Genomic DNA, 13,142 nt, shown 5'->3' with positions numbered 1-13,142 from the left:
TTCTCATGACAAAACTATTGGGTCAAAGAACCTCGATCCAAAGATCCGTTTCGTTGTTATGTTTATTAGACAATCGATCCATGTCTATCCTTCACCATCTCCTCCTTTATCCTCATCATTCTCATTATTCTGTATTCCATTGAATTTCTTTTCCCTATTTTCCTTCTTCTTCTTATCTTCATCTCTACCCTTTTATATCATTGTTTTTAGCCTCTCTCTCTCACTCTCTATTTTGAATTGTTTATTATCTTATCTTGGGTCAGTAAGTTCATCACAAGGGTCCAATCTAATGTTAAATGTATCCTTATTCCCAGCTAAATGATAATAACAATAAAAGGCAACGATAATAATCAGAGTAACAATAACAACTCACACAACTTGATCAATGTTTATCTCTCGTTCATTTCTTCCCTGGTTACATGGAAAAGCTCCTTTCACCCATCAATGTTTAACACAACTTTTGTTTACCCCTTTCAACTCCTTTTATTATCACAACATCATTACCATCAGTAACATTATTATAACTACACCTGATTGTAAAGCTTACCATTTTTACTTCTGTTACAAGTGAAGGCAGAAAAAAAAGCTTGTGCCTCAACCACAACATATCCAGACAAATTAAATCTCATCACTATTTTACCCAAAAGTATTAATACTTGTACCGTATAATCAGGTAAATAATGGCAACAAATTAACCCATTTGTTAACCCGTTAACATTAATCGTTCAACTTTATCCCATTTAATTAATCATCTTTCAGACAACTCGCAGTTTTGCATCAAACTTGAAACTTTGTCAATCAACGATGAAAAAGTCAATATTGAAGGAAAACCAAAACTAACCAAAAAAGATCAATTTAAACCTCAAAAAAAGGTAATTCAATAAACAGTTTGACAGAAGAAAAATAAGATTAAATTTAAACACTTGATTATGCTTGTTAGCAGCAAATAACTAATCATTAAATCAGACAAATGGAGTCATCTTTTTGTTGAAAATAATGATGAACATTAGTTGAACCTTGAAACTGGTGAATGTTCATTTAGAGTCAACTCAAAGTGATTCATTCATTATACAAATGAACTCATACAACCCATTGATATTGGTTAACCTTTGGTTAGCTTTCAATTTGACAAAAGTTTAATTTTGACCTTATTTGCAGTCTTGAAGTCATCTTTTCATCATCCGTTTCTTGTCACAATAATAATGCAAAATAACATGACAATTGACGAACAGCTTTAAGCTATTCCAGTGATTCCAGGCAAAAAAGGTTAAGCTTTTTACTTTTAAAAATTGCCTTCAACATGAATAACTCATTGCACTTAGGCAAACTAAATGTTTTCATTACTTTTTCATTTGAAATTGATTTTGGAAAATTGTTTCCGCCTGAATTTGAACATTCAATATCAACTTGAATTTCAACCCTTCAATTGACTGTTGATAATAACCATGAAAAAGGGTGAGAGAAGGAAAGAAAAGCTACTCAAATAACAAGAATAATCTGTTTACCCTTAAGCACATCAATGAACTTTCTCATTACCAAAGAATGGCAATAACAATGACAATAAAGGATAACAATAAAACGTAATAACCGTTAATCGCCATGCAAAAAAGGTTAACCCAACAAAACGAAGAAGAAAAAAATGAAACAAGAAAATTCTCAATTCTTTTCATGATCTTTTTCACCTCAACATTTATCTTTGATTAAAATTGCAAATCTCCATCTTTGGCTATTCACATGATACATTGTAATCTTTTATGCTTTTTGTCTTTTCCTTTTCATGATAAGTTAATTATTCTTAAATGATGTTGACAGTTGATGGGAATGCTGCGAATGGAATGGAAAGAGAAAGGTAAAGATAAGATGAAAATAACATGATAAATGTGATTGAAACAAATAAACTACAATTTAGCTAAAGTTATCTAATAATATAAATGCAAGAGCAGAACAAGAGCGTCATATTCAATTTATCTTGATTGAGAATCACTCCAAGTTGAAAACAAAGAATTGGATAAAAGTATAAAAAAAGGTATTTTCATTCATCAATTAACGATTCTTGTCTAAATTGATTCCATCAATTGTTTCATTTTGCTAATTAAAGACAAAATAATTGCAGCTCATCTGAAGGTAAGAAACGGTTCAATGCTAACTGACAAGAGTTTACACTGAAAATTTATCGCCACATTTATGATGATAATCAATATCACTCTTTTGATCAAGATGAATGTTATAATAAAAGGTTTAAACTTTTTTTCCTTTACTTTTCCACTCAACATTCTGATCATGAACTGTGACAATAAAAAAGCTGAAAATGTGCATTTCAAATAAATAGGTTTACTTCAATTTGTTGCTCTTTTTCAGCTTCAAAGATTTGACTTATGCTTTAAGTTGAAAGTTCAATTGACATCATAGGCTTTGAATTATTGCAGTTGAATTTTGTTTTAAACCAATTGAGCATTCACCTGACTCGAGTCCATTTGATCCTGATCAACATTGCAAGCTTATCTCAATGTTGAGGTTAAATCCAAGCTTATAAGCTAGAGACTCAACAGACCGATTGATCCAGTTGACATAAGTTTCACTGGTTTTGGTGTCTGTAAAAGTTCATTACATTTGATCGAATCGTTTTTATCTCGACTTTTTTTTAATTTCATTTAAATCGATTTTTTGAAGTTCCTCAAACCCAACAACAATTTATTAGCAAAGCTTCATCTTGTCAGAATTGAGTTGAAGTCGTTGAGCTTGGCATCACAAGTGATTGCTCTGTAATCAAAAGTTTCACTGAATCCTGCTAATTTTGAATACTTGACCTGCATCGTTTTGATTGGGTTGCATCGAGAAACATGATGAAAAATTGAAAACTTAACCTCACTCTTTTATAACATTTCCTCTTGACACTCAACTTGTATCGAGTTACATTTTTTGAAACAAAAATGTTTTTCTTTTAAATCAAAACAAATATTACAAATGATAGTATTTTTCATCTTTCAACTCTGAAATATTTGTTAACTCTTTTCAAGTAACCATTCTGTTGAGTTGTTTCTCCAAATATTCAAACAAATAAAGCAAAGAGAATGGATTAAACTGGTAATATTTGGAAACATTTATCAAGATTTTCATCTTTCCTCTTTTATCGTTCAACTCTGAACAACTTTGTGAACTTTCTTAGTGAAAATGTTTCATTTCACTTGTTTCCAACAACAATAATCTCAACCACTTTTAAAATTTAATCCTTTGATTGTTCAACAGTAAATTGAGTTATCATTTTGTTTGAACAAAAAAAAAGATGAAAAACGGTTAAGAAACGAACAAAAAAATTCATTCCTTTTCACCATTTTACTCTCAATTATCGTCAAGTACAAAACCGAGAAAAAGGCTAATCATGAATTCATTTTGTGAAGTTTGCCTTCATTTGGATTCACTCAACAAATGATTAGATTTATGTTAATTGAACAATTGATTATGTAATTAGTGGAGTCATCATTAAAAGCAGGCAAAAAACACTGAACTTTTCTGCTTCAAGATAGTGAAACTTTGCATGTTCATTTTTTGCTCTTCTTAATATTCACTCAAAATTGATCATTTTTGTGAGACTTTTTTTCTCGCTCTCTTTTCATTTAATAAACTCGATTGAAACTAAACATCACTTAATTATCAGCTTTTGATAAATTGCTTTTGATTAGTGAATTAGAAAATAATTTGTGACAATTTGCGTTTACTTGATAGTCTATTTTTGAAACTTGTTTTGGTTCCAATTTTCATTCAATTGATTTTTGTTTCATTACAAGTCACTAATTATATAAGTTATTTGCAATAGTTTGATATTAATTTGTCTTACCATTATCAAACCAATTGAGTTGATCTCGAGTAATCAAAAAAGATGCTGAAAAGAGTAATGAATGAGCAGTTGATGATTAGATTGCTAATTAGTTTTCTTGTCTCCAAGTTGAAACTAGCATTTCACTCGAAGCATTATTTGCTTAAATCACTCGAGTTTTAATGAACATGTTTCACTTGATAACTCATTGTTTCACTCATTTAATTTACGTTGTTAGTGTTCACTCATATAAATTGATGATAATAAAATACTCGAGTGAAATAAATTCAACTTTGAAAATTGACTCTAACCAATCAGTTATTGAAATAATGTTAATACGAATCATTTCCCGATCACTATTAAGACCAGATCAAATGATCTGCTATCCAAGTACCCAGCCTATTTATTCAAACTTCACCTTAAGAAAGCTCATTTTGAGAAAATAAGAATTTACAGTCACCATTGAGATAATGCACCGCACTGGGAATAGCTTATTTTCACTATTCTTCGGGCAGCGTAATTCATGATTTTCAATCTTCCTTATTAGATCAAATTTAACCTTAAATTTTGCTTTAATCTGATTTTGCGAGTTTTTGGATTAAAATTTCACGTAAGAAAATTGAATTAAGTCAATTGATAATTAAAGAAATCGAATCAAAATTTGACGAAATTCAAAAGTAGATATAACTCCTCCTCAATAGGGACCATTGAAAAAATGAGTGCATTATCTCGATGGTGCATTATCTCAATGGTGACTGTAAATATCTTAATAAATTTTTGGGTGAAAAATCTCAAGGCTCATATATTTTGTAGATATCATTAGACAATTAACTATCACCATAATATTGACATTCAATCATCATTATGCTCATCATCTTCGAAACGCCATCATTAAGAGAGAAAGTGAAAAAATGAATTTTACAAGTCAAAAGCTGAGTGTTAACCTTGAATGACCTTGAAACTACGGATTTATTTTTTGTGCTTTTAATGAATTAACTGATCGCATATAATCGGGATTTGTTTTCTGATCGTCAAGTTATTAGCAACAAAGTTAAGAAAGAGCCAAAAGATTAGACAAATTTTGATTTAGAATTTTTGTAAAATAATTGTTTAATGTTTCGGTTTTTGCATCAGAGAATGGTTTAAGTTCCAAATTAAATTCTTTGCGGTCAGTTGCTACCATGCAATCAAACCCTTTTGATAATCTTCCACACCCGGTATTTCGCAACAGATTTGACACCAACAGACATTTCAGTTAGTTTTGCGAGCATTTGTAGAGTAGAGTCTATCATACCCTATCCTTGCAAAAAGATATTTTCTTCCTTTCACCACAGAAATTCACTGTAACAATCAAACACATTTTGAACATCCAATTGTGATAAGTGCTCTAGAATTGCTTCTATTTATTGCAACGGGCGTTCTCCAGGTCAATTCTTTATTTGGCCTCTATTCGGCATTTGAAGGTCATTTTCTGAAAGCGTGCAATTTTTGTGACCAGTTGCCACATGTTCATAACTCGAACTATTGGAAAGATAAATGAAATTTACCTAAATGCGATTGATTATAATGAGAAGAAACGCTAAAATGTCTCATTAAGACATTAACAATAAAAGGTTATCCTTTACAAAGGATGATCAAGTATACAAGATGAAATCAAAAGAAACAGTCTAAACAAATTAAACGACTTTTCCTTGATTATTATTATTATTATTGCAATTTACCAGAGGGCTTTGGGCCAGCTTTTAATGGCCATATTCACATGGCAGTGTGTGTTAAAACAAACCATCACATTGGGAAGGCGGAGTGAAAAGACCATCAAAGGTATGTAATCACTCATATCACTCATAAACATGTGTCTAGCATCAACGGGTCACAAAAGTTGTGCGGTTTCAGGAAATGATCTTCCAATGTCAACTAGAGGTCAAATAAATTATTGACCTTAAATAACCTTGGGATTTCGCACTAACTGAAGCAGCTCATGGTTCAAGTGATTTTGCATGATTTATGCCTGCATGGAGGCGTAAAGTGAAAAAATCCCGATAATTCTATGCTATGCCCGGACTAATCAGACTAATTATAATTTTCAATGAATAGTGAAATGCTCAGGCTTTTAGAATTGAAAATCTTCGCATTCATACACTTCGAAGGGAAAAAATTGTTCCGAAAACCATGATTGGCTGTCTTAAATGTACATTTGACTATAATAGCTGGTTGTGTTAAAATTTGAACCTTTCTGTGAATTGTCATGTGTCTATAAGCATTTTTGGATGGCAAAAGAGAAGAAAACAGGAAAAAATTTAACTCCAAATGTAGATTCAAAATTGAACTGGGAGTTAAAAAAGACTTTAATTCTGTGCTGTAAAGCAGAAGAAAAAGATGAGAATGGAGAGGAAAAGAATAAGCAAAAGAAGAAGAAGAAGAAGAAAATGAAGAAAAAGATTGAGGTAAAGTTAATGCAAAGGAAAGAGTGTAAAAATAGTAATCTAAACAGGAAAATCATTCCCATGAAATGCTTCCATCCCAGTGAATATATATTCAATAGTTGGGTCAAAGTTGATGAAAAAAAGGCTGAGGATGAAGCACAAGATAAGACAGTTTTTACAGACACCTTTAACCAATTGATGGAAAGTATGTTTGAAATAATCTTCCGTTAGACTGAAATGTTTCGACAACAAAGTAATGAAAACAATGTAAAAAGATGCTAAAATGATGCTGATGGTGATGATGATGATGGAAATGGTTAAACTGTCTCTCGGGTTAAAGTTAAGGTGATCGTGACATGATTGCATAGACTTGAGAGTGCTTTATATTTAAGATGAGTCTACATTGGATGGGAAAAATAATGCCTTTTAGCTTCTTATCAACTCAATCTTGTTTCGCATTCTTAACTGAATTCAACTTGAAACTGGATAAAAGAAGAATTTTCATTTTCTCTTTACTTTTTTTCTCCAAGAGATTGCCACATCCACTGTCACACTTGTCTCTTTCCTGTTGTATCATTGTTTAATCATGACAATTTAGGAACGTTTCAACGTTCCCAGAATCACTCTTTACTTTTGTCGAAAAATTTTCAACACTTTCGTCTTTCGACTCAATTTTCATTCTAATTTCATTGAACATTTTGTCTCACATTTTTTTGCTGCCTTTTCTTAAATTATTTTTATTGGTTCACTGATTTGGAAAGTTAATCACAATCAAAAACAAACCTTTTTTTTGCCTCGATTCTCGTTTCTTCGTGATTTTTACTCATTTTCACTATTCCTCTGAACACTTGTTTGCATATCTATTCAACTGAATCCTGAACATGACTAAATGAGATTTGGATTCTTGTTTCACTTTTCCACTTCTTATCCTAATTTTCACTCCACTTTAGTCACTTTTAAAGCTAATCGTTATTCAGTCAAGGTATTACTCTGATCAAGATGGAAGGTCAATTTATGTTCAACTTGAAATTTGATCATTGCTGGGCAAACAATTTACACTTAAATGAAATCAATTTCATTACAATTTCAAAAGAGTTGCTTCAAAAGGCAAGTTTTGCCAACTCGAGAAAAAAAAGTTGACGAAACAAGAGTAAAGCCAAAACTACTCTTGATTAAATCTTGTTCAATCAACTTCAAACAATCTAATTAAAACTGTGGCAATGTTGATTAAGTGTAAACAGAAACATTAAAGTAATGAACTTGAAAAGTCAAATTTACACAAGTCACACCATTTCAAATGAAATAGATGGCAAAATGGAAAAATTTATGCACAAAATTCAAACTCCAATTATAAACAGTCAAACACTAAATGAATTTCATTTAACCATTAAGCCAATAACTTGAAGCTTACCAAGTTGTCAACCTGAATACTTGCTCTTCTTACCCCAGACCAACTAGTTTCACCCATCGCTGGATTGCCAAGCTTAGCTTCAGCTTTTGAATCAAAATCGAAATTCCGCAAAAAGTTCTTTGCCTCCTTCAAACTTGATGAAAAGTTGGAGTGAATTTTGATCCAGAATCGAAACGGGAAAAGTTGGTTGAGAAGATTTCACTTGAGAATTACTTTCAGTGTGTTTTTACCTTCACTGTACTTGACCCAAACTTTTTGGTACTACAATTGATCGAGTGTCTGACTGATTGCCAGTGAAATTTGGTTCAATAGTGGGTGCAATAAAAAAAGAGAAAACCTAATAAAAGGAAGAAACTTTTGTTGATAATAAATCAACTTTTGTTCATTTGTTGATGACCAACAACAGGCAAGAAAAATGGATTGAAAATTTATCTCAAATGAAATGACTTGGAACCAAATTTCAGATGCTAATAATAGCAACTCTGGCTAGTTAACAATAGCTGATAATTTTTCGCCTCAAAGTCTTTCGTCTACAAGTAAACTCACTAAATTCAAAAGTTATTACTTGTTAGAAGCTAGAAAAAAATTATTGTTACCTTTTCTCTCTCCCATCATTACACTCTCCATTATTACCCACATTATTATCATCATCATCTTATTGTGATTATTATGGCTATTAAAAGCGTTTCGAGTAAAATTTTCATTTCACCTCATAAATCAAAGTTTCCAGTACTTTTGTTCATTCTTACTCACTCCAAACAGTCCATCAACTAATGCATCTATAAATCATGTTTATTAAAATAATCTGTAAAGTTGTGAGGAAAATAAAAAAAGTATAAAGTGCCAATCAAGTTGAGAATAAGAATGAAAGAGAGAAAAGAAATGAAAATTTACAATACATCATGAAGATATGATAAAAGTTGAATTCTTTTGGGGATAAATCATGAAATATTTTCTCCTTTTTTCCAGTGAGAAAAGCAAATGTAAAGGTAAATTGGTAGGAATAGAGTGAGGAATGAAGGTAAGGAGGAAAACATGATTTATATTAATATTCATAGTTTGACCTGGTTCAACTTGGTTTATGCATGGTTAAATGTTAAACTGTAAATAGATATAAATTGTTGGAAAACCTGAAAATTGTTATTGTTTGGTTGATGATGAAAAAATTACCTCCCAGTTGGCCACAACATCATCTTTAAGGAAACAGCAACTCATTTTAATATACATTTTATTGTTTCTCCTGTTTCTATTAAATAATGATAAAAATGATAATAGCAACAAGCATTAATACAAAATGATATAAATTGTAATGAATGTTGAGAGAGTGTCTAACTGTAACCACATAATATGTTATCATTAGTGTTTACACATGAAAAGTCAAACAGTGAAAAATTGTCAATTTAAAGGTGAATCAAGTTGACATTTTGACGAGCAGAGTCGAGCAAATCAACACTTGAACATTCAACACTTGAAAACTTATTACTTTGAAAGTTATTAAAAGCACTTTTTGTCCATCAAACAGTCTCTTCAACCCAAATCATATAACGACATAATTAAACATCAAAACGAAATTTAGAACTATTTTGAATTAGAATAACTTTTGCATTCGAATTTTTCGATAACTAATTGTGAACCTTTCCCTTTCGATTCGGCTATCGCTTTCATCTTTGATTTTTCCTACAAGACTCATGATTATCTTGATGACCGATTTCGAGAAGTCGAATAGCTTTTGGAGTGAAAAAAGTTTTTATGAGAAACTGAGTTTTGATAGTTTCTTTCGGAGGAAAATTTTTAATCTAAACAGAGAGACTATTGAACTTATTGAGAAATGAGTGACTCTTCTGGCTATGAATCGTCGAGAGCGACTCTTGGGTCTGGAAGGCTTTAAAGTGTTGCTCAATCTGAGTCTCGAGTGATTATCTTGTCTGGAAAACTCTGGTTTTTTAGTTTTCGCAATCTTTTAATGTGCAAATCTCTTTTGATGAATGTTGATGGATAAAGTCATTGCAGTTATTCTTGCAAAATCTTGCGACTATTAATAAATGTTAGCTGAAAGGTTAACCAGTGTTTATCAATGTTTAATCAGTTTCAGAAACGTTTCCATTGTTCATTTGGTTTTCAGTTTCATGCTTGTCAACATTGTTTTGCATCATTTATATGAAAAAACATTAACCTTGATAATGACTTTACCTTTACTTTAATGTTACTTTTCAAGTTATTTTAAAAAAAGCAAAACCCATTTCAATGTAAACCAAACTTGATTCATTGTCTTTAAATCCTGAAACTCCAGAATTCATTTTCTTCTATCAATTATTATTACAATTTCTCAAAATTCCAACAGAATTATTTCATAGAATACTTTTGAGAAGAAATTCTTCACCATTTCATTCAAATCTAATGAAGCTTAATTAAAACACAATCTCAACTAGTCCCGAGTCTGTCAATGAATGATCCTTTACAATTCAATGACAGAAATATTAAAACATTTTCAAGTTATTCAAAGATCAACTTGTAAAGTGTAAAAAGTGACAAAACAAAAGAGGAAAAATGAACTTTTTGATGTTGGAATGTTGATTATTAATATTATGGATCAATAGTTGAAAGACAATGTTATTAGACTTATTTGACTTTCAATTGTGCGAATTGGTCAGAATGAATGAAAAAGAAGATGAAATATATTTTCATTTATTTGCTCTTCCCATCACTTTTGGTTTTTGGCATTGCTTTCACTTTGCTTTTGTTGATGCTGTTAAGAAGCTCATAAATATCAAGAAGAAAAGGGAAAAAAGATGAAGATAAAGATGATGAATCAAACAAAAGGAATGAAAAAAGAATGAAATTCTCAGTATAAAACACACTCACATATCATTGTGCATTATTGTGATAATATAAACATTTTGCATTTATTTAATGATATTGAAGGAAACTTGTTTGAATTGTATAACATTGCGACTCGAGTAATCAATCCTTTTCATTATAAAATTGTATTCAATGTCAACTTTTGTCAAACATTCAATACTTTGTTTCCAACTTTGCTTCTTATTCTTGTTGTCATCTTTGTTCAACCTAACAACCTCAGTCAACTACAATTGTCAATGAGTGTAAATTGTTTCCCTTTTTATTGCAATCATTAGAACCATTTCTCGACTTTTGTTCACTTTTGATTGAATTTCAACTTTAAATTTGCTCACGGGTTAACTTTAAATCTGTGAATGACTCTTGATCAATTCTGAATCGATTAACATTTTTTATGCCAACTTTTTTTGCTCTCTTTCCAATTCTGAAGAGATGTTCAGCTTTATGGGTGGAAATCTATGAGCATCAATCAATATTTTTCATGTTCAATACTCGATACATGATTCTGTTAATGAATCTTTCCATGGTTGGTGGAGAAAAAAAAGTTGTATGTTGTTTATGTTTACTAGCAAAGTGAGACAATATTTCGTTTCTTCCAACAATCCAGACAACATGATATTGATATTGATAGTCCAAGAAAGAGCTATTGAGATTGAACTTTGCAAAAAAAAGAACGAGAAACATGAGAAACACCTGAAATGGATGGTTAAATGTATCGATAATGATTGACCCCTATTGACCTCCAGACAAAAGTAAACTTCATTTGATTAACCCAAATCATTCGGTCACAAAATGCAGACTTAATAACATTTCTCGGTATTTTAGTTGAACAACGGTGAATCTGATTGCAAGTAATAAACGAAATCGCATTATTTTCTAACTCCTGTCTTTTTGTCGGTTTGCTATACTAGTAAAATCTTGCCGCAAAGTTTCATAAGTCACTTTCATTTCCTACTGAACTTGAAGCTGCTGATGATCCAGGTACATAACCTGATGCTAGTTCAGATCATGAGGCTACTGCTACTGAAGATCATGAACCAGATGCTTATAATAATAGTTATGCTGAGTTAGTTGAGTTTACTGGCTTAACAGAGTTACCTGAGCTAAGCTTTGATACTCTTTCAAGCTTAAAATGTTGAGTAAAAATAAAAATGTTATAAAACTATTGACTTTCAAGAAAAAGATTGGCAAACCTTCAAGGATCTTGCACAAAGCAGCACTTTCAACAAAAGACAGAAACTTGAAAATTAAACAAATTAATGTTACAATGAATATTTTTAAAGAAATCCTTTATCATAAACTCCTTGGATTGGGATTTTAACCTGCAAGCGTCCAGATTCATTATAATAGCCTCTTAGGCATAATAAGTGAAACTTCAATTGCGAAATGGGCAAATATCCAAATGTTGAAGTTGCTGCAGCCAATGCAAGTGGTTAAACTTTTTAAATAATGCCTTAAGTACTTGTCATTATCTTGATGGATATTTTTGCCTCTGTGCCTCATCTTATTTGGACGGTTTAATGGTTACATTAGATTTGATATAATACAATTTAATGATGAAAGCATCAGATTTTGAAACAAATGTTGTGTTGCCAAATCAGTTGTGTGATAAGATATTGATGTAAGTAGATGAAACAAAAAGCAGGGAGTGAAAAGTGTGAGGCGAAACAGTTTGATGATCACAGGGAATCAGTCTAAATTAGGATTGATTAATGAATGGAGGATGATGTAAGATGAAACATGTACCTTTTGTAGGCGATATTAAACAATGTGAAAATAATGTAGCATAATGTTGAGTGAAAATAAAAGTGAAAACGACATTTGATATTAAATAAAGAAGTCTATTTCATCTTTGATCACCATTTTTACCGTTTGATATTTTCACGCTTGTCTAAGCTTGAAATGAATCTCACCAAGCTTGTTGATAGGATTACAAGTCTTATTTCAATAACTCAACCAGGAAACTCAAGAATGTTCAAGAGCCAGAGTTTTTATCATCACAAGAAAAGAAGCAAAGAAAAAAAGAAAAAAAATTCTCTTCCTTTTCTTCTTCTATTAATACATTTACCTTCTTAACGTAACCTTTCATAAGCTCGTGGTGAAGTGAATTAACCTGCTTATTATGTTGCCAGATAAATCCCTGATTTTCCTTGTTCCATGTTCACCTTCTGGTCAAAGTAAAACAGTTGCCAACCGATTGAACAATTGGCTTTACTTAACGTTATTTATGCCTTAATATTAATAGATTGTCCATCTTATGTCCAGTCTAATTTCATTTCTTTTCTTTGTTTTAATTCTCTTCGCTTTTACTGTTCATCTTAATTCCGTTTCTTCACATTTTTTTCGTATAAATGAAACTCTTTTACCTTTCAGTTATTCATTTCAATTTAAACCTTGAAAGGTTAATTAATTTTAATATAAACCATTGTTACCTGAGAGTCAAGTAACACTGAATTCACTGTTCATGCAAATAGCATCGAAACTCGATAAAGCTTAAATTCATGTTCTGTTAACATTTCAACAAGAGAACATCATTCTTGTCCAATGGAAATGTTCATGAGTTTCGAGTCTCGTTGTATCGTATTGTCCATATCAAAAACTGTCAGTTAACTTTCACTCTTTACTTTCGATTGACAAG

At 31.1% G+C, this 13,142-nt stretch overlaps 1 protein-coding gene across 2 annotated transcripts in view; it reads left to right on the top strand.

Annotated features, from left to right (window-relative positions):
• The window catches only part of LOC107369267 (neuroligin-4, X-linked-like), a 57,624-nt gene that overhangs the window by 4,252 nt on the left and 40,230 nt on the right, over nt 1–13,142 (top strand). The window lies entirely within an intron of this gene.

The sequence above is a fragment of the Tetranychus urticae genome, chromosome 3 (assembly GCF_039701765.1).
Source record: "Tetranychus urticae isolate SD_2017Ah chromosome 3, NJAU_TeUrti_SD_1.0, whole genome shotgun sequence".
Taxonomy (NCBI): Eukaryota; Metazoa; Arthropoda; class Arachnida; order Trombidiformes; family Tetranychidae; genus Tetranychus; species Tetranychus urticae.
Note: the sequence above shows the minus strand (reverse complement) of the source record. Positions and strands in the feature narration are given on the sequence as shown.